Source organism: Vicugna pacos, chromosome 8 (assembly GCF_048564905.1).
Source record: "Vicugna pacos chromosome 8, VicPac4, whole genome shotgun sequence".
Lineage (NCBI taxonomy): Eukaryota > Metazoa > Chordata > Mammalia > Artiodactyla > Camelidae > Vicugna > Vicugna pacos.
In genome coordinates, this window is record NC_132994.1 from 71,219,331 (window position 1) to 71,246,685 (window position 27,355).

The following is a 27,355-nucleotide window of genomic DNA, read 5'->3' on the forward strand; positions in this document are numbered from 1 at the left end:
AAATTTTCCTGAATTCCTTTCCTGGGCTCACCACTAACTCCCTGTTTGAGTTGAGTGAGTTATTTAACTCTTCCACATCAGTAAAGTGACATAATTATGACACCTGTTTTCTAGGGTTGTTATGAGGATTAAAGGAGTTAATGCATGCAAGATGCTTAGAACAGTGTCAGGCACATAGTAAGCACTCAAATCCATCCTGGTACAGAGAGTAACCAGTGACTTCAGACAAAGCACCAAACTCCCGAAGACTCAGTTTCCCAGTTTGTAGAACAGAGATACTAGTAACACCCTTACATGGGCTCATAGATATTAAATGAGATAATGCATGTGAAGTGTTTAATCAGGCCTCCTAGTAATACCTAACCTGTCACAGGGATGGACTGCTTCTGGGGTACTCTTCATCACCTGTGACCTCTGACCCCCTCCCAGCTGCAGGTCCAGGGCATTTCAGAGGTCCAGGTGAGGAGGGACACCTTTCCTGAGATTTGGCAGTCCTCTATTTGAGCAAGTCTGTTCCCTCTTAAAAAAGAAAGGAAAAAAACTTTCTTTCAAAAAATGTAGGTGTAAAGGGACCTGCAGTAGGAAGGAAACTATGAAAGATATTTCACCTACAGTGAAAATGGCTCAGATTGGGCATGTCACTCCTCGCTCACTCTATCTCCACATCTTATCACTGCCTGGAGCCTTGGTAGCCATTTTTGATCCTCAACTGCTGATAGGATATGCCTCTAATCTAATGTTTTATCTTGCCCAGTTTTTAGTATATTGTCTTAACTGGATGCTTGAAATAGCAGTAGTCCAAAACCTGGAGCATTTCTGCACTTTATCCTTCAGGGGAATGCTAAAAAATGAACTGGCTTGTGACAGTTGTAAAAAACGAAAAGATCACAGGTTTCAGAAACACACAGGGCCAAGTCTGAATCCCGGTTCCAGCACTTACAAGCTGGTCACTTTGGGCCAGTCTCACCCTGACTGAGCCCCCACCTCTCCATCCATAGATTGCAGATAATAATATATATTTCATGGTGTTTTTGTATCACTGAGTCATATAATGTGAGCATTCAACTTAAATTCAACTTCTACGTATACTTTTCTTGCGTAAGTTATGATAGTGAAGAGTCATATTTTGTCTATGCATTCCTCATGTCTCACACTACTGGAAGCACGCATCACACGGTATACTGCGTGCTACTCTGCAGGTTTTTATCCCCCCACAAAAACATTTATACTATATCCTGTGAGTGTTTTAAAAGGATTTTCCAAAGGTAATTTATTTTCACCTGCCGTTAGAACCTAAGCCCCTCGCCAACACACACAGAAGACTGAACTCCAAGGAATCTATGACAGTTGCTTAGGATGGTGGTGCTGAATCAGGCGTGCATTAGTATCACTCACAAAGCCCCCTCTAGAATTCATGGTGAACCCTGGGATCTCCATCTTTAACAAGTCTCTGGATGAGTGTGATATACCCCAAGACTGGAGAACCACTGATGTAGGGTGTGGCAGGATCTTGCCTCTCCCTTCACCCTTTTGTGAAGTTATTCTCCCATTTTGTAAGTCATGGTTCTGTTCACATATGATAATCAGTGCCCTGGAAGGAAGTAAGGAAACCTGGAGCCGGGAGTCTGAGATACTGTTCCCTGCCCTCACCTAGACTAGCTATTGACCTTGAGTAACTTGCTCCTCATTTCATGGTTTCAACTTTTCAGCCAGAATGGGGAAATCAGACATCTACCCATGAGCCTAGGTGAAAGGCTGTTGGTAAATTGCTCGAAGTTCTTCAGGTAAGGTTACAGGAAAGTGAGTTCCCGCAGCCCTCACAGTCGCTTTAGACACAGGAAAGGCCAAGAACTGTCTGCCCAGAACATCCACATCCCCTGGTTGTAGGCTGCCTGTCGGGTCACCTCGGAACCTGTCTCCATGCTGGTGCCAGGCTAATCTCAACCAAGAATAAAAGCTCACAAAGGTTAGGACAGTCTCTAACCTCTGTGGTTCAAAAGAACAGTCAATAGGCAATAGAGAAATATACAGCGCACTCTTGGCAAAACAAGGATTTGTGTTATCTTGCAGGACTCAGTAACCTTGGATGAAAATTCAGGACAGTGGGTGAAAGAGCACGAGAATGAGTAAGGACTCAGGCGGCCAGAGAGGTGACCCCTCTGCACTGTGCCTAGAGATCATTTTTAAGGGCCTTCACCGGCCAGTAATCTGGAAGGAGACTCTTGGTACCATATTGAGGGTACAGCTTGTATAATTTGGGTCCACTGAGAAGAATCCTGGCCACTAGATAGTCCATTTTAAATGTTTCTTTGGCTTATTTAAAACTTTGCATAAATAACCTTAATTTTTATGCAGAAGAGTATTAATGATCACACTTGTTTGACCAATAAACTCCCAAATATCATAGCTTCTTTTGTTATAATTCTTTTTACCTCTGATCTTTTATGAGTTTTAAAAAAATTTTTTTTCCAGCTTACAAGTGTGTTGTATGTTGAGGTAGTGGACTGGACCTTAAACAGCATCTGTTCTGATACTCACATTTTACAGAGGAAAGAGCCCTGCAGAGATTGAGCTGTCTTCCCCCCCCCGCACCCAAACTTCTGCTGTCAAGGTAGCCAGTGACGTCCGTCTCGCTAAACCAAGGGGCCAAACTTCTCTTCCTCATCTTAGCCTTCTAAGCAGCCCTGGACACATGTAGCACTCCCTGGGAACATTCTGTTCTTAGGCTTCTGTTTTCTTCTCTCTCCCCTCTCCTGGTTCCTTCTCTGAAGCCAGCTCTCCCCTCCTGTTCCTCCTCCCCCAGCCTCTCACCGCAGGCTTAGCTCAGAGCTCATTCCTGGGCCCTTATCTGTGTACATACTCTTCCTGGGTCATCTCATCTGATCCCAAGGCTTAAATAACATCTCCAGCTCTGACCTCTCCCTCGAGCGACAACTGTGTACTTGGTGCCTCCAGTATTCTTGATTTTTTGAAAGCTGCCCCTCTTCCAGCCCTCCCCTTGGCCCCGAACCTAGAGGTCAACCTGAATTCCTCTCTTTGCCTTGGCCCTACTCCATGCTCCATCCCTTGGGCTGGCTAGCAGGTTTTAGAGTAAAATTCAAGCCCCTTCCCTGGCCCCTTGTGGTCTGGCTCCTTCCTGCTTCTCCTGCTCTGTCTCCCATTCTGCCCCCCATCCCCCCCACTCTCCCCATGCTCTGCTCCAGGTGTTGCATGATTTGTTCTGTGCCTCAGGGGTCTAGGACTTGAGGTTCCCTCTTCTTGGAATGCTCTTCCCTCATCTCTGCCACCCTGGCCTTTTCTAGTGTTCCAGTCTTTTGCCCAAATACCACTTCCTCTGAGAGTACTTCCAACCTCCCCCTGTGAAATGCTACCCCTGGGATCATTCCTTGCCACTTCACCTGATTTACTGTGTTGAGGGCAGTTAGCACTCTCTGCTATAGACTTGCTTGCATCCTTATTTTTGTCTCCAGCACAAGAATTGAAGCTCCGGGCTGTCTTGTTCCCTGCTATGCCATCAGTAGCTGAAACAAGCGCCTAATAGTTGTTTAATAAATATTTGTTAGATAAATAAATGAAAGAATGAACACTGCTAGTTAGTACCAAAGCCAGGTAACTCAGATTAGTTTTCTTTCCAACATAGCATACTGCTGTCTGCTGGACTGCTAGCCATGGAAACGATTCACTTACCTAGATCCACCTGTCCAGATCATCATCAAAAACCGGATAATGTGTGGGAAAACAACAACAACAACAACAAATTCATCTACTTAGAACCTTTCTAGGTTTCTCTTAAAGTTTATGCATTCCGATTTTAGTTGGGGTTCTCACTGGTTTGATTAGCTCTATTCTGGGCCCAGCAGATTAGGAGGGAGGATGCAAGGGGCACGCAACCACCCTGACAGCAAAGAGGCAGAAACATTACACACAACAGGCAGTCATTCAGAATATGGCCGCCTGGGGTCACGCAGCCCAGGGACACACAGGTCCCCCCAGGAGTCCAGAGGGCACAAGGGAGAGCCTAGGGCATTGACTGGTGTTCAGAAGGGTAGTTTTCTCAGGAAAGGGGTGTACTGATGTCTGGTCTATGCTATCAGAAAGCATGTTATTTTGTAACTTAAAAAATTATAAAATGTGGAACTCTACCCAGGGCCGAGAAGGACTGTTGCCGCGTATGGAGGTTCACCTGTCCCCAGGCGTCATGGCGGTCCACGCATCGTTCGAGAACAACTGAGATCAGTTGCTTTGCCAAACTTAACCAACACCTAATGCCTGGTGGCCACTGAAGGATCAGAGAACTTTTACAGTGTGTTCAAGGGCGAGCTTGCTAATACCATCCCTGTGGTGCACGCATCCATCACTGGCTGCTGCTTCATTGGGCACATGCGAGTGGGGAACAGGCATGGTCTCCTGGTGCCCAGCACCACTCACCAGGAGCTGCAACACATTCGCAACTGCCTCCCAGACTCAGTGCAGATCCAGCAGGTGGAGGATCGGCTCTCAGCCCTGGGCAATGTCACCACCTGCAACAACTATGTGGCCTTAGTCTACCCAGACCTGGACAGGGAAACAGAAGAAATCCTGGCTGATGTGCTCAAGGTGGAAGTCTTCAGACAATGACTGACCAGGCACTAGTAGGAAGCTACTGTGTCTTTAGCAATCAGGGAGGGCTGGTACATCCCAAGACTTCAATTGAAGACCAGGATGAGCTGTCTTCTCTCCTTCAAGTCCCCCACGTGACGGTCACTGTGAACCGAGGCAGTGGGGTGATTGCCGCCGGGATGGTGGTAAATGACTGGTGCGCCTTCTGTGGCCTGGACACAACCAGCACAGAGTGGTCAGTGGTGGAGAGCGTCTTCAAGCTGAACGCAGCCCAGCCTAGCACCACTGCTACCAGCATGCAGGATTCCCTCATTGACAGCCTCACCTGAGTCACCTTCCATGCTGTTCTGCGGGCTCCTGGCTCTGGACTCTCTCCACCTCCCACCCAGTCTGTCCCAGATGCTGGCAGGGCGGTGGCAGAGAGCTTGCTGGGACTCAGTGGCTGGTGCCCAGCCCTTCTTCACCTGTGCTCATCTCCTGAATCTATAGTTACTGCAAAAATCTGTCAAATCATGCTGGCTGGCAGGCCCTCTGGCTTCTGGCTGAGCGCCCCTTCTGTCCTGTGCCACCCCATTAAAGGGCAGCTTCCTCTGGCCAAAATAATAATAATAATAATGATAATGATAATGATAATGATAATAATAATAATAATAAATAAAAATAAAATACAGTGTTTTAAATCTTCATAACATAACTCAATAGACTACTAGGTACCCACTATCCAGATTTAACAAATGGTAATATTTTGTCACATTATTTTCAGATTTTTTTTAAAAAGAAAAAAAAGAGAACACTAAAACCCTCCTAGCGCTCCCAGGAAGGAGCCCTTCTTCTGAAGTTGCTGTCTCCTTTACGCGTGGTTCAGTGTCTTACATGAAAAAAACCCACTTATGTGAAACAAACTAGCTCCCAAATAAATTAGATTTACTAAACAGGTGTTTAATTGCAGAATATAAACAATAAACATTTTTAAATCACTATGAATTTTTCTTCCTTCTTTTCTTCTTCTGCTTCGTTTTCTTTTTTTCATTGTCAAAAGCTAACTTAATAAAGCAGTTAATGTGCTGGAAACACGTGGTTTGAAACAGTTTCTGTGGCCATTTGTACAGCTGTCCACCATCCTATGAGCTCCTTGAAGGCTGGGCCAGTTGACACTGCTGTCTCAGTATCTTGAGCAACTAGAAGAGAAGCTTACACATAGTAGAAGCTCAGTAAATAGTTATTGGACTGAACTGAACATGAAGGAGTCCTGTGTGTTCTCTGTAGTGACTACACTATCTGAGCATTAGAGGTCTGGATCCTAGAGATTTGACATGTAAACTGGAGCATTGGAACTTAAAAAAAAGCTATTTGCTAACAGAGCATACAAATTTCTGCAGCAGGTGATAAATGTTACCTAACCGGCTGGATCTTACTGAAGAGCAAAAGGACTCGCTCCGAAATGAATTTATCTTTATAGCATCTTGAGCAGTGCTTTAGGCTGAGACATGGACCACATCAGCTGACAAATTTTTATTGAGCTCCTACCCTTTGTAAGGCAATGAGCCACAGGGGGAGCAAGACAGATGAAACCCCTGAAGTTTACACTTAAACTTGGCCCTTGGCTGTTTGGAGTTTACTAGATTTCCTACGAATTTATATAAACTTGGCATTGTCACTTGGCCAATCTGCAGCTCCAAGCCACTTCTTCAGACTGGGTCCTCAAGTGACCCCCAACAACTTGATTCAGGAACAGGGTTGTGGTGGAGACCAAAGACAACTGTACAAGCTGGCACTGATGCCAACCCCGCCATTAGCTGTGACGGCTGGCATGTCACTTGGGACCACACAGCAGACACAATGCTAGCAGAGCAGGCAGCTCAGCCACAGGAGGGAAGCAGCCAGCCTGGAGGAAGGTGGTCACTGCAGAGGAAGGGTGGCCTCGCTGCCCCTTGGCTTCTGTGGATGACTCTTGCTATGCTGGAGTATGGGCCCTGCCCTGCCACACTCCCACTTTCAAGAAAAGTTTGAAGTCTGATTTTGATATGAAATTTCCCAATTTAGAAGTATCAGCAATGAGTGTAAAAGTTTTTCAAAACACTTTGCAAGCCAGACAAACCGTGTCCGCGGGCCGGGCCTGTGCTCAGTTGGCGGCGTCATCATCTCGCACACGTGGGTTCCATACGCGCCGGATCACCTCGCTCAGCTGGAGTGCTGTGCCTGCAGCTGCGCTCCTGCACTGCGGCGACGCGGCTGGCTGGGGCTGCTCGCCAGTTGCCTGGACGTGGAAGAAAACACACAGGCCAGTCCCAGGCCCTGCCACACAGTCTTTCCATTCTGCACGTGCATAGAGTCAGGTCTCGGGGTTGCGCTTTCGATTTTGGGAATTGTCAGTCGGTAGCTCAAGGTCTTACACTTAAGGGATGTTAGAGGAAAAGGTCCCCTCGTCTGTGGTGGACACTGTGCCCTGAGCAGTCTCCTCTCTGCAGGTGCCCCGCCCCTGCTCTCCCTGTCCCCTCAACACACTCAGCGTAAAAGAGGGGCTTCCGGTTTCCTCACATTTCCTTGCAGCACAATTGTGTTTTGTGTCTAGACTAGTGATGCCCCACAGCCTTGTCACCTGCCAGCTCCTCTGATGCTCCTCACTGTCTCTGTGAAGCCTGTGCCCAGAGACAACCTAGAACACCACCACGTGGGTCCTGGGGGCAGGGTCACGGTCATTGCAGGTGGCTTTCTTCTTCTAAAGACACCTGACTGGCTAAGGACACCTTTCTCTTCCTGGGCCCACCAGCAGCAAGTCTGGGATGGTAGGCATGCATTTCCTAAGACTTGCTTTCATTTTGAGATTATTTTTAAGACAGAAAAAGCAAAGCAGCTCACCCGCAATCCAAAAGCCATTTTAATAAGTCTCAGAGTGGAATTTATGGGGGTTGACGTCCTCTATTTCCTAGACGTTAGGGCAGGTGCCAAGTGTTGGTTGGGGGTGAAGCAGGTAGGATCGCTGAGCTCCTGAACCTCAGAGCTCTTGTGTCATCTGTTCTCTTCCCTGTGTCCCAAGGCCTGGCCACCGTCTTCTAGAACCTGCAACTGAGAAGACCCCATAACTGAGGAAGATCCTGCTTTCATATGGAAAACAGCCTATTTCCTTGTTTCTGAGGGACAAGGGGAATATGTAGGGTTTTCCTGTGACCCGATAGAGAAGACCTCACAATATCTGACTGGTGCGTTTAGAGGGAGAGCTGGTCACACACAGCTCTGTTCTGTGTGTGTGTGTGTGTGTGTGTCCCCAGCCTACCTGTAAAAAGGACTGCGCTGTCCCTTCAGGCCATACATGTGATAGGACCCAGCCATGTCTGGGAGAGCTGTGTGGTACAGGGCTGTCTCTGCGAGCTGGCACATTCATCTGCTCCTGTGGTTTGCTTTTAGAATGTCCACTCACCAACAAATCGAAGCCACACTCCCCAACAGTGGCTTTATCAGCAGTAAAGCTTTCGGGTTTGTCTCAGTTGTTTCAGAACCAGGATGGGGAGAGGAGCGATTTTTATTACAAACAGCAACATGTGCCTCTAATCTCTCTCCCTCAGGCTTCTCTCTTCCATGCGAATTGAAAAGAATGCTCACCCCTCAGATGTCATCTCAGTGCCATAAATTTCCTGCTCCTGTTCTCTTTGTGTCCCTGAAACAAGTGAAAGCTTCGTTTTATTAACGATTTCAAGGTGCTCTCAGCCAGCAAGCCTTTTTATCTGAATGTTTTTAATCCCTGCAGTATCTGAGTGCGAGTCTGGTCTCTGTCCTGTCCAAGCACGTCCCCTGCCCCCATCCCCTGCCCTCCCACCCTCCTACCGCCCCTGGAAACACTCCCATTCTTTCCTGGCTTCTCTCATTTTCTCTACCAGAAACTCCCATCTTCAGCAATGGCATCTTTCCCCTCTTTTAAAACACTACTAGGACTCAAGCTGCCCCTAAAGAATGAACTCCACTCTCTCTAAATACTGTACCAACTCTCAAAACATTTGAGCTAACACTTACTTGGTCCAAATATTTCTGTTACGGCTAGTTACATCAAAGAGAATTTTTCATTAGTTAAAAGTGTTTTAATTTAAGGCAGGAACTTGGTTATAGCGCCTTGAAGATATTTTTCCTTATTCCCTGGTATCTACTTCAGTGTCTGACACACAAGACTCAATCAATATTTTTATTCCGTTACTGTGGTTGAATGGACCAGGATGTTTTCCTTTGCAGCTCCCCACAGTGCTAAGAGTTCTTAGCAAACAGTAGCAACCAAGATGTCGCAATGGGTGACTCACTGAACATTTATCCCAGAAACCTTTTATTGAAGAGTCTACATATTATAATGTGCACAGCTGATTACATGCCCTGGGGACCCTCCACCCCCAGCTGAAACTCTCCAGGGAGTTCAGGGTTTCTGGAGGGGGTGATGAGCTGCTAGTTCTCCTTGTTCAATCCAGCAATAGACCTTTCTCTGCTCCAGACAAACAAACAAAAAATCCAGCACTTTATGTTGTAATTACTCTTTTTATTCCCATTTTCCATTTCTTTATCATCCTAATGTGTTTAATGTGTATCTTTTTGTATATATGTATTTTCTGCAAAATGTATATTGTTTTACACACACATACTTTCAGTTTATATAACTGATACATAGTTGTGTATCTCCTTCTGATTCATTTGTTTCCCTCACTCAGCACCACTATTATTATCCACACATGTTGCTGTGGGTTCATCTAAACCCTTGCTCCTTGCCCCTGTCTAATCCTGCATGTGCCTATCCACCACGTGTCACCTGTCCTCCCTCCCAGGCTGGACATTCAAGTTACCTCCACGGATGCCACAAATATTGCACTCAGGTTTCTTATGGACCTGAGAATTTCACTAGGACAGGTAACTACAAGGAACTGTCGGATCCCAGGAAGGTGGCCTTATAACTTATCATCCAAACAAGGACAATTTAGAGAATGACCGGGGGCACTCTTAATAATTACACCAGGACACCAGGTTTGCATGACTGTCTCAGGCAAACTGAAGTGTGTGGTCATCCTCGTCGAAAGGCCTGAGCACTATGTATAAATGGACCACAGGTCCCCAGAGTGGTTCCCACAGCTGCACTCCACGAACAGGGCATGGGGCCTGCATCTCCACAACCCACCACGCTGATCTGTTGCCATGACAACTACAAAATGCCTCAGTACTGTTTTAATCTGCATTCCTCTCATCACTAACATGTTTGGTGTCTCTACACGTTTGCTGGCCTTTCAGATTTCCTTATTTGGAAATTGTTACCCCCCTTTGCTTATTTTTGTTGGGGTTTTCTCGTTTGCAACAAGTTTGCAAAAACTATGTTTTCTAGTTATTAATCCCCTGTCAGTTTTAGACATTGTAAATATGTTCTCCATCAGCTAGATTCATTTTGTCCATAGTGTTTTCTCTAACCAAATTCATCAGGTTTTTTGCCTTTGTAGTTTTGTGTTCTTAACATTCAACTTTAGAAGTACTTTCCTTCCCCTATTTCAGAAGAACATTCTCCTTCATTTTCTTCCATTAACTTTTGAGTTTTACCTTCCACATGTAGGTCTTTAATCCCCCAGGAAACGTAGGCCACCTTTTTCGTGGAATTAAAAGCGATATAGATTAATTTTTCTCCATTCAGAGAGCCAGCGTTGCCAGCTCATTGGCTCCATGATCCTGTTGATTTGTGGTGTCAGCTTTATGGTGTGTGACGTTTCCGTGTGCCACTGGGTCCACCCGACTCTATTCTGCTCCCTTGCTCTGTGTACGCCTGCATCTCGCTACACGATGGCTTTGTGCTAAGCATGTCTTAATAGCCGATAGGGCAAGTTTCCCCTCCTTATTCCTATTTTTTCCAACGTGGATCTTCTTGAGAGCCCATTATAAACAAGTGAGACTCATAAAGGTCTCTGCTGGGCTATGTCCAGAATAGGTGGAGATCCACTTAGATCTTTCATCTTAACTTTCATCTCTGACTATTGTGGTCATTGTTCGATCATTACATGTGAAGGATTTTCTATAAGTGTTAAGTTTTTGTTTTAGAATTCAGAGGGGTATTTCATTTCTATTCAGTTAGAATTGTGCATGTTTTTAGCATAAACCTCTGAAAAAGTGAATGCAGCATGCTGTGTCATTGAGAGGGGCTCCTTTGCCGCTAAGGCACCCGGGCACGTGGCCAGGACTGGGCCTGGCTTGCCCGTGTGGATAAACAGGAGAGCAGCCTAGCCTTCTCCACACCCAGTGGTACAAGAATCCTTGCTCCCACTCCAAGGCCTCTGCCTGCAGGCCATGGTCAGGTTACCCCTGAAGGCACCCAGTGCCCCCGAGGCACTCATACTGGTTACAAATGCCTGAATCATCCTCACTTCTTTTCCTCCTTCCCACCTTGTCTACTGGTCTAACCCCTGACAATTCTACTCTCATCCACCCCTTCTTCTCCAGCCTGACTCCCACAGCGATTTTCTCAGCACAGTTTCCAGCCTTCAAGGCCCTTTGCTCCCCCAGCTAGAGCCACTGGATTCACACTAGCCCTGCAGCCTCAACAGCCAGTGTGGACCCAGCACCTTGGGACTGGGCACAATGATATGCATCTGATAGTCCACCTGGCCTTGCTCTCATGTGGCACCCCAGATCTGGTCACTCATATGGGTCTTCTTTTCTCAACCATCTTTACTTAGTAAATGCCAGTCCTGGGCAAGGCACTGGACTGGTCCTGTTTATTGGAGCCTTGTTTTATTTCCTGAGTCTGTGTTCCTGCCATGTAACCCCCTTCTCCAGGTATTCTAAACCCTTGAAAACCTGGGTGATGCCTTATTCTTTTGATTCCTCTTCCAAGGAATCAGAACCTGGGGCGAGGGTCCCACCATCCATCGACCCATTTCCTGGATGCAGGTCACCACAAACATTACAGATCACCTGCTCCACGTTGACTCTTCCCAGTTACTCTGAGAGGTGGATGTTAATAACACCGTGGGGAGGAACCCAAGGCTCAGAGGTGAGGCCACTTACCCAAGACACTGGCCAGAAGGCAGCAGAGCCAGGACTGAAGCCAGACTGTTGAACAGCAAAGCCCTCGCTCTCCCCACTACATCCTGGCCCCCTCCCCCCCAGTCCCTGCCTCACTCCCCGGTCATGCTGCAGTCTGTATCTGAACCAGGACAAGGCCCCACTGAGGTACCAGTACCTCCATCTTGGACAATCACTGGAATCTTCACATTGTTTCCCCTTTATCTGTTCATTTACAAAACAAAAACTCATTAAGCAGCCCGCTCCTGCCAGACCCAGCTTCCACATGATCTGTTTTTCAGTTCAGCACTGACGCAGCAGCCGGAGCTACGGTTTGGACCGTGTCACGCTCCAGCTCACAAACCTTTGGGCTCGCTCAGGGCAGAGCCTGCTAGAGCAGCCAGGACGAGCTGGGACCTGGAACCAGGCCATCAACGGGGCCAGAGAGGCAGGGCCGGCAGGGCAGAGGGCACTGCTGGGAGGGCTGGTGTCCCAGAGGCTCAGCAGAAGGGTGACGATGGTTGGGAGGGTGCGGGTCCAGGCTGGAGCTGACCAGACTGAGGGAAGGTCCAGGGCCCAGATACCAGGTCAGAGGAAGGACTTGAGTAGCTGTGAGGGGACCAGCAAATGAAGGAAGGCCCTGCCCCAGAAGACCCAGCTACTAGACTGAGCAACAAGACGGAGACCACAGAGCAGGGCTGTGCCGTCATAAAAACAGGCGGAAAGCGGGGTGGATCCAGGTGAGCGTGGTAGAAGAGAGGTGGGTCCTGGCCCAGAGGGGACAACCTGGGCCCCTCACTGAAAGGGGCGTGCTGGGCAACGCTGGGGGCAGGCATAGCCTGACAACTGCTCCCCGCCGGCTGCCGAGCCCAGCATCGCCCCACTCAGCCTCACTCACACAGGCCCATCCCAGACGCTCCTTCCTCTGGGCCTGAGCTGTGCCTTTCCACTGGCCAGCCGTGCTCTGCAACCCCTCCGACCCCCACCTTCACTTCCAGAAGCCTACCCACCCTTTAAGACTAGGGACAAAGGCAGCAAGCTTTGCTTTCCCTTTCCCAGGCCTGCCCAGTTTTCCTATATAACAGGCAAATTCCCAAGGTACTTGCTATAAGCCTCTATGAATAAGCACTCTTCATTCTACCTGGAATATTGGGTTCCTGGGGCTGCCGTAACAAAGTGGCACAAACTCAGTGGCTTAAAACAGCAGAAATTTCTTGTCTCACTGTCCTGGAGGCCAGAAGGCCGAACTCCAGGAGTCAGCAGGGCTGTGCCCCCTCAGAAACCTACAGGGAGGATCCTCCCTTGTCTCTCCCAGCTTCTGCTGGTCCTGAGCATTCCTTGGGTTGTGGCCGCATCACTCCATCAGCTTCATCAACACACAGCTGCCTTCTTTTCTTTGTATAAGAACACCAGTCATATTGGATTAAGGATTCAGTCTACTTTAATCTGATCTCACCTTACCTTAGTTACATCTATAATGACCTTATTTCCAAATGAGGTCACATTCTGAGGCACTGGGGATTAGGACTTGAACATATCTTTCTTTGGGGGGTGGGGACATACTTCAACACGTCATACCTGGTATGACAGTTAACTGTATACAGGCCAATAGCCTTCACAACATCCCAGGGCCCTGCCTACAGCTGGGTGGTTTTTCAGTGAAACAGACCGGGGTTTGTCACTCACACTCTTGTATAAACCTGAGCAAGGTCCTTAGGCTATTTGTCTTTTCTTGTCTATAAAATAACTACAATACTTAAGAGTTACTGTGACTTTTATTAGAGTCAGTTCACATACATAGTGAGTGCCCAGGAACCTGTAATGATTATTATTAATATTGTATGTTGAATAGAGCAGATACCTAATAACTAAATGCTAGTCACCTCTTCCTCTAATAAATATTTACTACACTGGCAGGGCCTGCAGACCGGGTGAGTTTTCCCAGGGGGAGGGAGAAGCAGGGGCCAACAAGCCCTGGAGACTAGTCCAGCACCGTGGGAGCCGCCGAGGTGACAATGTGGCAGCCGCCCATGCCTGCTGGGGTGGCAGGGAGATCCTGGCTCCCACAGCACGGAATCCTGGCTGGCCCTGTGGGAATGTGAAGGTGGGGAAGGCAGGGACTCCACACCCTGCTCTTTGTTCTGTAGGCTGTGTGTGTGTGTGTGTGTGTGTGCGCACTGGGGAAAGGCCTGGGAGACAGGGGCCAGCAGTGCCAAGCATCTTTCTGAAAGGCCACATTCAGGCTGGAATGAAAGTCTGTGACCAGAGCACGACCTCCAGCTCTGGGGACCTTCGTGATTTCTGCAAAGACCAGATTCTCCTCCAGAAAGAGGGTGGGTGGTGGGCACAGTCAAGAAGAGGGAATCAGAGACCTGTGCTAGAAATAGAACTCTCCCTTGGAGTAGCTGGGGTGAACTCGGTGAACACAGTTTTCTCTTCTATCAAGTGGGGCTGCTAAAATCTGCCCTATCAAATAGGAACGGGATTCCCATGCCAGCTGTGGATACATACGTCCCGTTGTTGCCAGCCCTTGAAGACACATTTCCAGGGTATGTCAACATTTACAAAGCACTGCCACTGTTTTGCTTTGTTTGATTTTCATTTTTATGACAAAAAATGTATAAATTACTATTAGAAATAAGAGAATACGACTAAGGCTCAATGTTCCTCTGTCACAGGAGCGAACGTGGCATCCCTTATCCTCTGCATATTTCATTAACCCCTGAAGTTGTATCCTTCCATTTCAAGGGACTTCTTTTTCTTAAGAACAAATTCTGGCTTCCTTAGACTTTAAACAAGACAAATACTTCCCCCATAAAAACTAATCACCAACTCCTTGACGTTTATGAGGAAATTGTTTCAAGGAGATGATATACCAAAGTGAGCTGCAGATTTTTAGGAAAGAAGAAAATGATGGAATTTCATCCACAAACCACACACCTAAGAGTCAAACACATCTTTGCACCTGGAAACATGTGTGGCGATCAACACCGAGAGACACTGCAAAACATGGACAGTTTTATCATTAAATTGACATCTTCCAGCATAGCTGGTGAGGGCAAGGATAAGATGCGCACAGATAAGCAGAACACAGCAGCGATGGAGGGAACCTCTGTGAGAGGTACAGAGTGTGATGAGGTCAAAGAATAAAGAGCTCATATCCTTCCGGGGCCACAAGAAGAGTACCTGATGTCCTTTTTCCAATGCGGGAGAGATCAGGGCTGGATAAAGAGAAGGGAGAATGTAGCAAGCAGGTGGATTCGAGGTAGAAAAACAAGCGCTAACTAGTGTGGCTTGGATCCTAATTTGATTGCTGCATTCAGTTTCCGTTCTGGTTCATTTATTTATTGCATTTGCATTTACCCAGGTAAGGCAACTCTGCAATACAGGGCATGCAATTATCTTGTCTGGTGAGCTATGCAAGCTTTCCAGAATGTTGTAAAAGTGCTGAATTCTAAGTTAAGAAGCCTAGATAATTATTAGCAAAAGCTGCCCAATAATTTCACCAATAATCCATATGACTAAGGCAGGGACTATTGGAGAGCATTTTGTAAAAAAAAGTACCTAAAACTTCATCTACAGTTTGAATGGCAGCCAGAAAACAGACACTAGTGCTAACAGGTCCTCACACCTAAAAAATTGATAAACATGGCAACTCTTTTTAGAAAATTATTTCAATATATTTTCAGGACTGAGCCTTTATGCTGTTACTTATAACTTTGTGATCTGAAGTAAACTAAAAACATAAATAAATAAACCCAAACTGTTTAAATCTTTCATTATCTGCATAATGTAATTATGCTTTAGACTTTGAGAAAGTTGAGTTTCCCATTTGAGTTCCACAAGGTTCATTAGATGAAGGACTGTCCTCCAGTCTTGGATCTCTCTGGGAAATGATGTCATAAAGCTCCTCTGCAGAAAATCTCCAGGATTCCAGGACCTCTGCTTTCTAAGACAGGACATGCCACTGCAGAGGACCATGCCACCATGCCACTGCATGGTCCAACCAAGTGTTCACTATAAATGGATCTTGGAAGATGTTTCATTTGATGGAGTTCTGGACTGAGCAATCAAAGACAGGAATGGGCTGCAGAGAAAACAACTTTTTGAGGACTTCAGTTGTTAAGTCTTTTTAAGACATGAAGATTGGAATTTATTGCTGCTAAGTTCAGAGACTAGGTTTGAGTTGCCTGAAGTTCTGGGAAAAAAATCCAGCAAGAGACTGAAAGCACCTCAAAAATGATTCAAGCTTAAAGGAAAAGATCATAGTAATTTAAAAAGACAACAGCAACAAAAACAAACTCTGAGGTTACTGAAGTACCAGGACTTTGAGTACTGCCAATTAAAACACACACACACGCACACGCACACACACATACACACGCACACACGCACGCACACACAGAGACACTTTTCTCTTAAAGTGAATGACTTGCACAGCACATGAAATGACATGAAAATATAAAAATACAAAGCTCCCTGGTAAAGGTAAATAGACAGACAAATACAAAATCCTGTAATAAATGATAAAAGCATAAAAATTAACTAACTATAGAAGCATGTTATCAACACAAAATATAAAAAGATGTAATTTGTGACATTAGTAACTAAACTGGGGAGAGATATAAAAAAGTAGAGTTTTGTCTATGATTAATATTAAGTTTTATCAGTTTAAAATAGCTTGTTATAACAATAAGATGTTTTATGTAGTTTCCATTAATCACAAAGAAAATATCTACAGAAGATACACAAAAGAAAATGAGAAAAGAACTAAAGCATGTCACTTCAAAAATATCAATAAAACACAAAAGAAGACACTAATAGAGGGAAAGAGGGACAAAATAACTAAAAAATACACAGAAAACAATTAACAAAATAACAAGAGTAAGTCTTTCTCTAACAGTAACTACCTTAAATTTAAATGGATTAAACTTCCCAATCAAAAGACATAGTAAAAGTAAATAAAAAACAAGATCCAACTTTATGCTGTCTGTAAGAGACTTACTTAAGCTTTAAGGACATACATAGATTGAAAATGAAAGGATGCAAAAAATATTCCACATAAGTGGTAACCAAGAGAGCAGAGGCAGTAGCTGTATTAAATCAGACAAAATAGACTTCAAGATAAAAATTGTCACAAGAAGGGGTGAGGGTAAAGCTCAGTGGTAGAGTGCATGCTTAGAATGCACAAGGTTCTGGGTTCAATCCCCAGCACCTCCATTTATAAAAAAATTAATGAATGAATAAATTTAATTACCCTCCCCCCAAAAATTGTCACAGGAGAAAAAGACCCAATTCACTAGGAAGCTATAACAATTATAAATATATATGCACCAGATATATGAATCAAACAGAATTTCTGACAGACTTGAAGGGAGAAATAAACAGTAACACAATAATAGTAGGAGATTTCAATACTGCACTTTTAATAATGGATAGAATATCCAGAAGGAAAATCAATAAGGGAACAGAGGACTTGAATAACATTACAGACTAACCAGATCTAACAGACAGATACAAAACACTCCATCTAATAGAAGCAGAGTATATATTCTTCTCAAGCACACAAGTAACATTCTCTAGCACAGATCACATGTTACACTACAAAACAAGTCTTAACAAATTTAAGAACATTCAAATCACACCAAGTACCTTTTCTGATATGCAACAAAACTAGAAATCAATAGGAAATTCACAAAAAATGTGAAAATTAAATAAAATTTTTGAACATCCAGTGGGTCAAAGAAGAAATCACAAGGGAAATTAGAAAATATCTTGAGAGAAATGAAAATGAAAACACAATATATTAAAACTTATGAGATGTAGCAGAAGCAATACTGGAGGGAAGTTTACAATGGTAAATGCCTATACTTTAAAAAATGATCTCAAGTTAACAACCTAACTTTACACCCTAAGGAACTATGAAAAGAACAAACGAAACCCAAAGTTAGCAAAACAAAAGAAATAACAAAGATTAGCAGAAATAAGCAAAACAGAGAATAGAAAAACAACAGGAAAAATTAACAAAACTAAGAACTGATTTTTGAAAAGATAAACAAAATTGAAAAAAAAAGACTTCAGGTAGACTAGTTAAGAAAGAGGTAAGAGTCAAATCATAAAAGTCATAAATGAAAGATGAGACATTATAACTGATGCCACAAAAAGAAAAAAGATCATAAGAAACTATTATGAACAATTATATGCCAACAAATTAGAAAACCTAGAATAAGTAAATATATTCCTAGAAACAAACAAGACTGAATCATGAAGAAATAAAAAAAATCTAAACAGACCTATAACTAGTAAGGAAGTTGAATCAGAAATCAAAATGCTCCCAACGAAGAAAAGCCCAGAAGCAGGTGGCTTCACCAGAGAATTCTACCAAACACTGAAAGAAGAATAAATAATAATCTTTTTTAAATGCTTCCAAATAATTAAAGAGGAGGGAACACTTTCAAACTGATTTTTTGAGGCCAGCATTACCCTGAAATCCAAAACCCAACAAAGATACTACAAGAAAGAAAACTGCAGACCAATATCTCTGATGAATACTGATGCAAAAATACTCAACAAAATACTATCAACCAAATTCAACAGCACATTAAAAGGATTATACATCATGACCAAGTGGGATTTATTCCTGGAATACAAGGATGCTTCAACATAACAAAATCAATTAATGTAATACATCGTGTTAATAGAATGAAGAAAAAACCTAGGTGATAATCTCAATTGGTGCAGAAAAGCATTTGTCAAAATTCAACATCCCTTCATGATAAAAACACTCATCAAACTACAAACAGAAGGAAATCACCTCAACATAATAAAGGCCATATATGAAAAGCTCACAACTAACAGCATATGCAACAGTGGAAAATGAAAATTTTCCCACTAACATAAGGAAAAAGGCAAGGATGACCATTTTTGCCACTTGTGTTCAACACAGTACTGGAAGTTCTAACCAGAGCAATTTGGCAAGAAAAAGAAATAAAAGGCATGTAAATCGAAAATGGAGAGGTAAAATTATCTCTGTTTGCAGATGACATAATCTTATACGTAGAAAACCCTAAAGATTTCCCTGAAAAAACTATTAGAACTAATGACTAAATTCAACAAATTTGCAAGATACAAAATCAACACACAAAAATCCATTTCATTTCTATACCAACAAGAACAATCTGAAAAAAGAAGTTAAGAAAACAATTCTATTTACAATAGCATCAAAAAGAATATAGGAATAAACTTAACCAAGGAAGTAAAAGACTTGTACACTAAACACTACAAAAGATTGTTTTAAAAACAAAATTAAAGAAGACACAAATAAATGAAAAGGCATTCCATGTTAATGGATTGGAAGTCTGAACACTGTGAAGATGTCCATACTACCCAAAGTGATCTACAGATTCAATGCAAAAAAAAAAAAAAAATCCCAAGATCCATCTAGACTCTCAGAGGATTCTGGATAATGAAAATAATCTTAAGAAAGAAAAACAAAGCTGGAGGCCTCACAGTTCCTGATTTCAAAACATATCACAAAGCTAGAGTAATCAAAACAGTGTGGTAGGGGCATAAAGACAGACACACAGCCCAATGGTACATAATACAGAACATAGGAATAAACCCTTATGTATGTGGTCAAATGACCTTCTACAAGAGAGTCAAAGCTACACAGTGGGAAAAGGACAGTCTCCTCAACAAATGGTGTTGGGAAAACTGGATAACCACATGCTAAAGAATGAATTTAGACCCTTACCTTACACCATATACAAAATTAACTCATTAAAGCCCTAAAGGTAAGATCTGAAACTATAAAACTCTTAGGAGAAAACACAGGGTAATGCTTCATGACATTAGATTTGGCAATGATTTCTCAGATATGACACCAAAAGCATAAGCAACAAAAGCAACAAGACAGATAACACTACAGCAAACTTAAACAAGTCTTCACAGCAAAGAACAATGAACAGAGTGAAAAGGCAACCTATGGAATGGAAGGAAACACTTGCAAAACCACATATCTGATTAGGGGTAATGTCCAGAATCTATAAGGGACTCCCATAACTCATCAACAGAAAAAGAACCTGATTTGAAAAATGGGCAAAGGACTTGAATAGACATTTCTCCAAAGAAGACATACAAATGGCCAACAAGCATGTGAAAAGATGACCCACTAATAATCAGAGAAACACAAATCAAAACCAAAATGAGATATTACCTCATACCCATTAGAATGCCCTCTATCAAAAAACAAAACAAACCAACAGAAAATAATAGGTGTTGGTGAGGATGTGGAGAAATTGGAACGCTTGTATACTGTTGCTGGGAATATAAAATGGTGCAGCTGCTATGGAAAACAGCAGAGTGGTTCCTCAAAAAATCAGAAACATAATTTACTGTATGATCCAGCAATCCCAATTCAGTATACACATTAAAAAAACTGAAAACAGGCTCTCGATGAAGTATTTGCACACTGATGTTCACTGCAGCTTTATTAACAATTGCCAAGAGGTGGAAGCAAGTTAAATGTCCATTGGGTGATGTATGGATAAAGAAAATGTCATATATACATACGATGAAATATTATTCAGCCTTAAAAAAGAAGGAAATTTTGTTTTGTGCTACAACATGGATGAACCTTGAGAACCTTATATGCTAAGTGAAATAGGCCTGTCACAAAAAGACGAATACACATAAGTGACTCCATTTAACTGAGGTATCTACAAGTAGTCAAACTCAAAAACAGAAAGAATGGTGGTTGCCAGGGGCTGGGGGCGGGGCGGGGAGGGTAGTTGTTTTTCAATGAGCACAAGAGTTTCAGTTTTGCAAGATGAAAAGTTGTAGAGATCTGCTGCAGTGATGTGCACACAGTTCACGTTACTGTACTGTACTCTTAAAAGTGGGCCAGATGGTAAATTTTATCTAATGCGCTTCTTACCACAATTTTAAAAACCTCAAAAAATAAATAAATAATTTATAAAGTTACTCTCTAGTATTAATGGCTATATTTCTTGTCCTTGTCTGGTTTTTTTCTGTCATTAAGTGCAAATATGGGTGTATTTAATTCTGTCCTATGTTTGGGGAATATTGTGTCCACAAACCTACAAAGGAATAATAGCTTATAAATGTTAGATTATTTCAGATCACATTTATGATGCTTAGTGTGCCTTAAAGAGAAACAGGAAGTGGTATGAATTGAAAGTAAGTAAGCCTTTTAATAGCACTCATCTCATTGTTACTTCAAGTAATAACTTGAAGCGTTCTTGCTGGTATCAACTACAATTCATTCACTCAAAAGTCATTTGATAAGTGCCAGATATATGCTAGGCATTGTCCAAAGTAGAAAATCAGGAGGGAAGAGGTGGCCATAATCAAATAATTATGTTCCCTTCTTTTAAGGAATTTACAATCTAGTAGGGAATAGAGAAAAAAATGACAAAACAGTGTAATTAGAGGTGTTGGATACACAAAGTACTTTTGAGCCGATCATGGACGTTTCTTGATTTTAGTTACCCATCATCCTTTCCCACTTCTTCCAGTAATACAACCAAAACGTGCCTTGGACATGTGTTCACTCCCCATCTTGGTCCACGTGGTTTGGTGAGCTGACACAAACCCCAGGTCTAAGTTTGGGCATGTGGTCCAAACATGGCCAACGAGTAGGTAGAATCCCTCTGTCCACAGTGATTAGTTTCAACAGTGATCCTTAACTCTTCCAGTGGGACTCAATTCTCAGTTATATTACTTATTTATTTATTTAAACTCTGGAGAGACTTAGAAATGGACTTCCAACTATTAGGATGCCAGCTTGGCCCAGCTGAAAATTAAGTAAAAATGGAAGACAGCACAACCAAGGGAAGAAAGAGAGGTTAGGTCCAGATGGCATTGTTTGAGCTCCTGGGACCAGTGTTGCCAGTCCCCCTGGATCTTTCAGTTAAGTGAACGAAGAAATTCTCTTTTCTTTCTTATGCCTTTTTAAGTTGGATTTTCTCTCACTCACAACCAAATATCCGGAGCCGTACACTGCCTTTAAAATTCAGCAAATTACAGATCACTGTGACTGATACTAATCTGGATATAAATCTGGATTAGCATACAACCACTGAAACATCAGCACATACAGAGCATTTCTGTAACCTTCTTTTAAAAATTCAAAACTGTGATATGTAAGTAATATATCTTGTAGCTTCTATGAAAGAACATTTAGAATGCATATCAGTGCTTTTATTTTTCAATAAAATACAGTATTAATTTTAAAAGAATCCTATTTTGCCAATACCCCTTCCATTGCTAGGGCATTTGAAGGATAAAGTAAGCTCATCCTCTAAAAAATAGTCTAGACCTTGAATTCACCAACCGACAATAAAAATAAGCCTAAATTTGCATGGTACTTTAAACCTTTCTACGTACCTCACACACACTACTTAAATGGGTGTACAGTCCAAGCCTAAGATCACCTGTGCTGTCCTTTGGATTCCATCATAATCATTTTTATTCCTCTTAGCAAATAAGTTTCCTAATTTATAACTGTGCTCAGATTTTGATTAATTTGAATTATCTGAGCAAACAATGACTGAGCAGTAAGACAAACTTTTAAAAAAGGCTACAACTCATTGAATATTGATTACATATTATCTAGAGTTTCCAAGATTTTTCTAGAACATTATGCAGAATTATCTCAAAGTGCTATGCTGGCATTCACAGCTAGATTCTCATCTCACACACTTGTGAGAACAGGCTTTAATTCCTCACCTGTTCATACGTGGAAAGTTGTGCAAAGACAGCTTTCAGAATTAAACATGACAAAAGTGCTGTAAGTATCTACATATATATGCTTTCAGTTTTATAACATAGGAATTGTATCACACCACTGAGCTGCACTTAGACACTTGAACAATAATGGGAAAGTTGGGTCTGAGTCATTTTCATCTGCAGATGGTAAAGTTGAACTCTACGGTCAAGATCAGTGTTGTCAGGCTCCAGGGCCCCCTGCTTCCAATACAAAGGACTCTTCCCTAGACCTTGTGGAAATTAAAAAGAACGAGATTCCTTTTCAACAACTTTCTCCTTCCTAGTGAAGTACAGCCAATGAGTTTTGATTCAGGGGCTAATTTTTTTTCAGTAACCCTCCTGCACATTCTATTAATAATCAAGCCCACCTTCAAATCTGGAAGAATCCATCCCTGTGTAATGTAAATGAGTCTCTCTCTTGGCTGAGAGGAACAGAACACCCCACAGACTGGCTTAACACGTCAGGTTTCTTTTGGTTTCTTCTCCACACACAAGAAGCCTGTGGACTGATGGTTCTGGGGCGTCAGGGCAGCCCTCAGGATCCTGGGCTTTTTCTAGCCCTTCTGTTCAGCAATCCTTCAGATGTGACTTTTGTCCCTCATGCTCGCTGCCAGGTGGTTGCAAGATAAGTGCTTTGCCTCTAGCATCATATCTGTGTTCAGGATAGGAAGTGGGGAATGGTGCAGGGCAAAACGCACATGCCAGGTGAATGTATCCCTTTTAAGGGTCCACCCAGAAGCTCCACCCAGAAAATTCTGTTCCTTCTCATTGGCCAGAATTTCTCCTGATTCCCTACTCTCCTGCACATATTCATACTAGCTGCTGGAAGGTATAAATTAGTAGAAAACGAATATTTTAGGTCTCTCTGGATAGACAAATCTATATTGAGCTCCTCTCATAACTAATGAATCACTGAGTAACTCACAAGCTAAAGTATGTTTTATGCCCTTTGAAATGAATTTGGAATGTATGCTCTTAGTTTGATTAAAAAAGAAAAGGTTTCTGCACTCTGGATCTTGGGCATACTCCTGTCTCAGTGCCTTCACGTTTGCTCTGTCCCCTGCATAGGACAATCTTCCCCTATTTAATGGCTCTCGTGTCCTTCAGGTCTCCAATTAAATGTCAAATCCTCAGAGAGCCCTCCTTGTTCATCCTATTTAAAACATCATCTCTCATCAGCTCTGACCCCTTCCTCTGTTTTAATTTCTTCATAACACTCAATGCCAACTAGACTTGATGGTTATTTGCTTATATGTTTATGGTCTGTTTTACCTACTAGAATGTAAGTTCCACGAAGGCAGGTACTCTGCCAGCTGTATTCTCTGCTGTTTCCCCAGAGCCTAGAACAGAGCCTAGCACACAGAGGGAACTCAATAAATGTTAGTTGAATGGGTGAAAGATTGAATGAATGGCCATTTGGCTTATCACATAACTCTCTACGTATGATTGGCTAAAGTGTCATTGCTGGGGCCCAAGGAAACAGCCACCTAATGAGAAAAAGAGGCCATAATCCACCAGCAGGTCACCTACTTAGCTGCCTCTATTCTCAGGAAGTGGTGTCTTTTGTTAAATAATTACATAACAAGAAACTCTACTTTCTATAAATTATGAATGCAGATACTTTATAACAGTTTTACTTGCTAATATTTTCAGAATGTAATTCAACCTGATAGATCAAAAAATATATCAGGTTAAAAAACAATTTTCATTGTTTTTCATCTGAACAATTTTACCAATGGGGGTTCAGACTAGGAGCAGCTAGTAATAAATTATGCTTGTAGCGAAAAGAAAATTTGTGTTGACTGGGTTAAAATTTTAATTCACTATCTCAATTTGTTTAGATAACTGCATTATATATACTCCAAACCTAATTGAAAAACTGAAACTGTATCTTGAGATTCTGGCTTCCCCACTCACTCCAAAGTCTTAAATATCTATATAGGGTATCACTTATTTTGTATTTTTAAGAAAGCTAGAAATCAAGGAGGATATACTGAAAAGTCAGGTGATTCAGCAAATACTAATTTGCCTCCCTTAGGGAACCCTGTGCCAAAAGACCAACCATAAAGTGAAAAAGCAATTCTACGCAGGGGAAAAGGCATTGGCAGACAGAGGAAGGGGGAGAGATGACAAGAATTGAGGAAGTGATTTTTCTCATGAAAGCTAACAAAATGAGGAGACACATCAGCTTACTTTTGCTAAAAGGTAAGGAAGGACGAATATAAAACTCTTTGTTCTGCTAACGAAAAACGGTGTAATCAGGTCTTGCCCTGTTCAGCGTATTTCCTTCTCCGACTGTGATTCTTAGTGAAATGTGGGAGTTGGGGTGATTGTATAAATCTGTATTTTCCATGTGCTGGGTAGGGGTCACAGCATTTTGTGCATTCCTCTGGCAGCACTTACCTTGCTGCACTGCAATATCTGTTTACATTTCTGTGTCCTGGGGTAGGTCACCAACTCCTCCAGGCCTGGGCCTCTAGACTCATACTCTTCTTTACACCAGCAAAAGCCGTAAACGTTTGGTAGATCAATTATTGAGCAGATGCACCTTTGCTCTATAGTCCTTCAAATTCAATATTCAACTAATTTAAATTAAATGCAGAAGGCCTAGAAAAACCTTGGTCTGGCAGTGAAATCTAGTCATTTGTCACCAGTAAACTGGTGTCCAGCTGTTTAAGAAAGAGAGGATTAGAATTACTTAAAAATTCTCTAAACATGTATGAGAGATTTTTTTTAGTGAATAGAATGCTTAGTAAATATATAAGAAATCTATTCAAAGAGTAATAAGAGGAAATTCACTTTCAGACATAAGAAGAGCTTCTTAATATCAACTTTCCAAAAAATTATTTCCACAATAATACTCAAATTTGTTCTGACTTTGCTCACATTCACTAATACTTCACTGTTTTTCAAATACTATAGCTTGTTTCCCAAATTGGAAATTCTATAGGCGAGTATTGACCCACTCACCCATTTATTCATTCAATCAATATTTACTGAGCCCCAGCTATGTGTCCAAGCATTGAGAATATTAGTGAACAGATATAGCCACAACTTCAGAGAGCTTACATTTATCAAACAATTGCACACACACACAAAATCTCAACTGTGCTAAGGAGATAGATGGACATGGTACTGAAGTTATAAGGGGTAAGGTGGGTAAGGAAAGCTTTCTAGGAGGAATGGCGACTAGACAAAATCTGAAGGGAGGCAGATTGACCAGGTCAAGAAATGAAGGAAGATGGATTCAGGCAGAAGGAACAGCAAGCCAAGCTTCTTGAAGGAAAGGCCAGTGTGGCTGAAGCAGGAGACCTAGTTACGCTTGTCTTGGGAAAGCGGAAAGTCCACTGAAATGCTTTCACCCAGAGAGGGATGGTGTGGGTTGAGTTGTGGCAAGACTGGTTTGCCTTCCCAAGACTCTGATCCTGAGTGGAGGAAGGACTGGGGGTGTCTAGACTGGATGAAGAGTTAGGCAACTAGGGCTGGAGGCAGGACTCTTGAGGGAGGCTGAACGTTTCCCACACCTCATGGAGAATGACTCCTTCTTAGCAAAATTAATGTTTTGCACTGAAGTAAAATAAAAGCAGAAAACATATTTCCCAACCAACAAGGAAATGGACACTAGACACAATAAACCCACATGATTTTTAACATAATTGCTTCTCCCCAAAGTCTACAAGCTTTCTACAAGGGTAGGAAGGTGATGTATGTTATTCATCATTGTGTCTTTAGGTCTAGTGCACCATAAAATCGGATTAAATCATTGTTAAGTTAATGAAGGAAGCGTGATATATTAGTCTGCGAGGGCTGCCGTAGCAAAGTACAACTTAAACAACAGAAATTCATTTTCTCACAATTCTGGAGGGTAGAAGTCCTAAATCAAGGTGTCAGCAGGGCTGGTTCCTTTTGAGGGCCGAGGGGAGGCGCTGTTCTAGGCCTCTCTCTTGGCTTGTAGACACGTCTTTAGATCATCTTCCTAATGTGTGTCTCTGGCTACGAACTCCCGCCGTTTATGACACCAGTCATATTGGATTAGAGCACACACTAAGGACCTCATTTTAAACTTGATAACCTCTATAAGGACCCTGTCTCTAAATTAAGGCCACATTCTGAGATACTAGGGGTTAGGATTCCAACATATAAATTTGGGGGGAACACAATTCAACCCACAACACATGGGGCTGTGCGTTTCGGCAGCTGTTTGGTGTGAGAGGATTCCATTCAACAAGGCAGCTTTTGTTTGCTCCATTTAACAGTGCCAGCTCCCTCACATGCCAAGCCCTGCAAAGCAGAGTTCAGAGTGTATCGAGCAGAAACAATTTCTTTCCCTGGTCTCTTCAAAACTTATCTCACTTCCCTGAAAAGCCTAAACAAAGCATGTAGATTTTTCCAGACTGTTACGGATTGATTGAATTGTGTCCCCTCAAAATTCACATACTGAAGTTCTGACCCCCAGCACCTTAGCAGGTGAGTGTTTGCAGACAGGGCCTTTAAAGAGGTAGTGAAATTGAAATGCGGTCATCAGGGTGGGCCCTACCCAATAAGACTGATGTTTCTATAAGAGGAGGAAATTTAGACACAGATACACACAGAAAGAAGACTGTGTAAGAGGCAGTGAGAAGGCGGCCATCTGCAAGCCGAGGAGAGAGGCCTCAGGAGAAACCAGCCCTGACACCTTGATCTTGGACTTCTGTCCTCCAGAAGGGCGAGAAAATAGATTTCTGTTACTGAAGCTACACCATCTTTAATATTCTGGCGTTCCTAGCAAACTAATACACAAACTGTACTGGCCAACACTGCTGTTCTTAAAACCCAGTTTCACTTAATAACTCCGTACAATGGTTCTTCTTATTAATGACAAGTAACGTTTCCTGAACCCTCACCCTCCGTGTCAGGCGCTAGGCTGGAGCACTGTCTGTGTTATCTTCTTTAATCCATACAAACCCTTGGACGTGAG

At 42.7% G+C, this 27,355-nt stretch overlaps 1 long non-coding RNA gene and 1 pseudogene across 1 annotated transcript in view; one reads left to right on the forward strand and one right to left on the reverse strand.

The window, feature by feature from the left end:
• Positions 1 to 4,198: 4,198 nt before the first annotated feature.
• On the forward strand, positions 4,199 to 4,928 carry LOC102544619 (eukaryotic translation initiation factor 6 pseudogene; annotated as a pseudogene).
• A 676-nt stretch (positions 4,929 to 5,604) lies between these two features.
• Positions 5,605 to 27,355, reverse strand: part of LOC116281456 (uncharacterized) — a 38,633-nt gene continuing 16,882 nt past the window's right edge. Inside the window, exons 4-7 of the long non-coding RNA XR_012075295.1 lie at positions 8,200 to 8,254; positions 7,459 to 7,665; positions 6,698 to 6,856; positions 5,605 to 5,777 (exon numbers count right to left, since the gene is read on the reverse strand). This is a non-coding gene — a long non-coding RNA (uncharacterized lncRNA). The remainder of the gene's footprint in view (positions 5,778 to 6,697; positions 6,857 to 7,458; positions 7,666 to 8,199; positions 8,255 to 27,355) is intronic.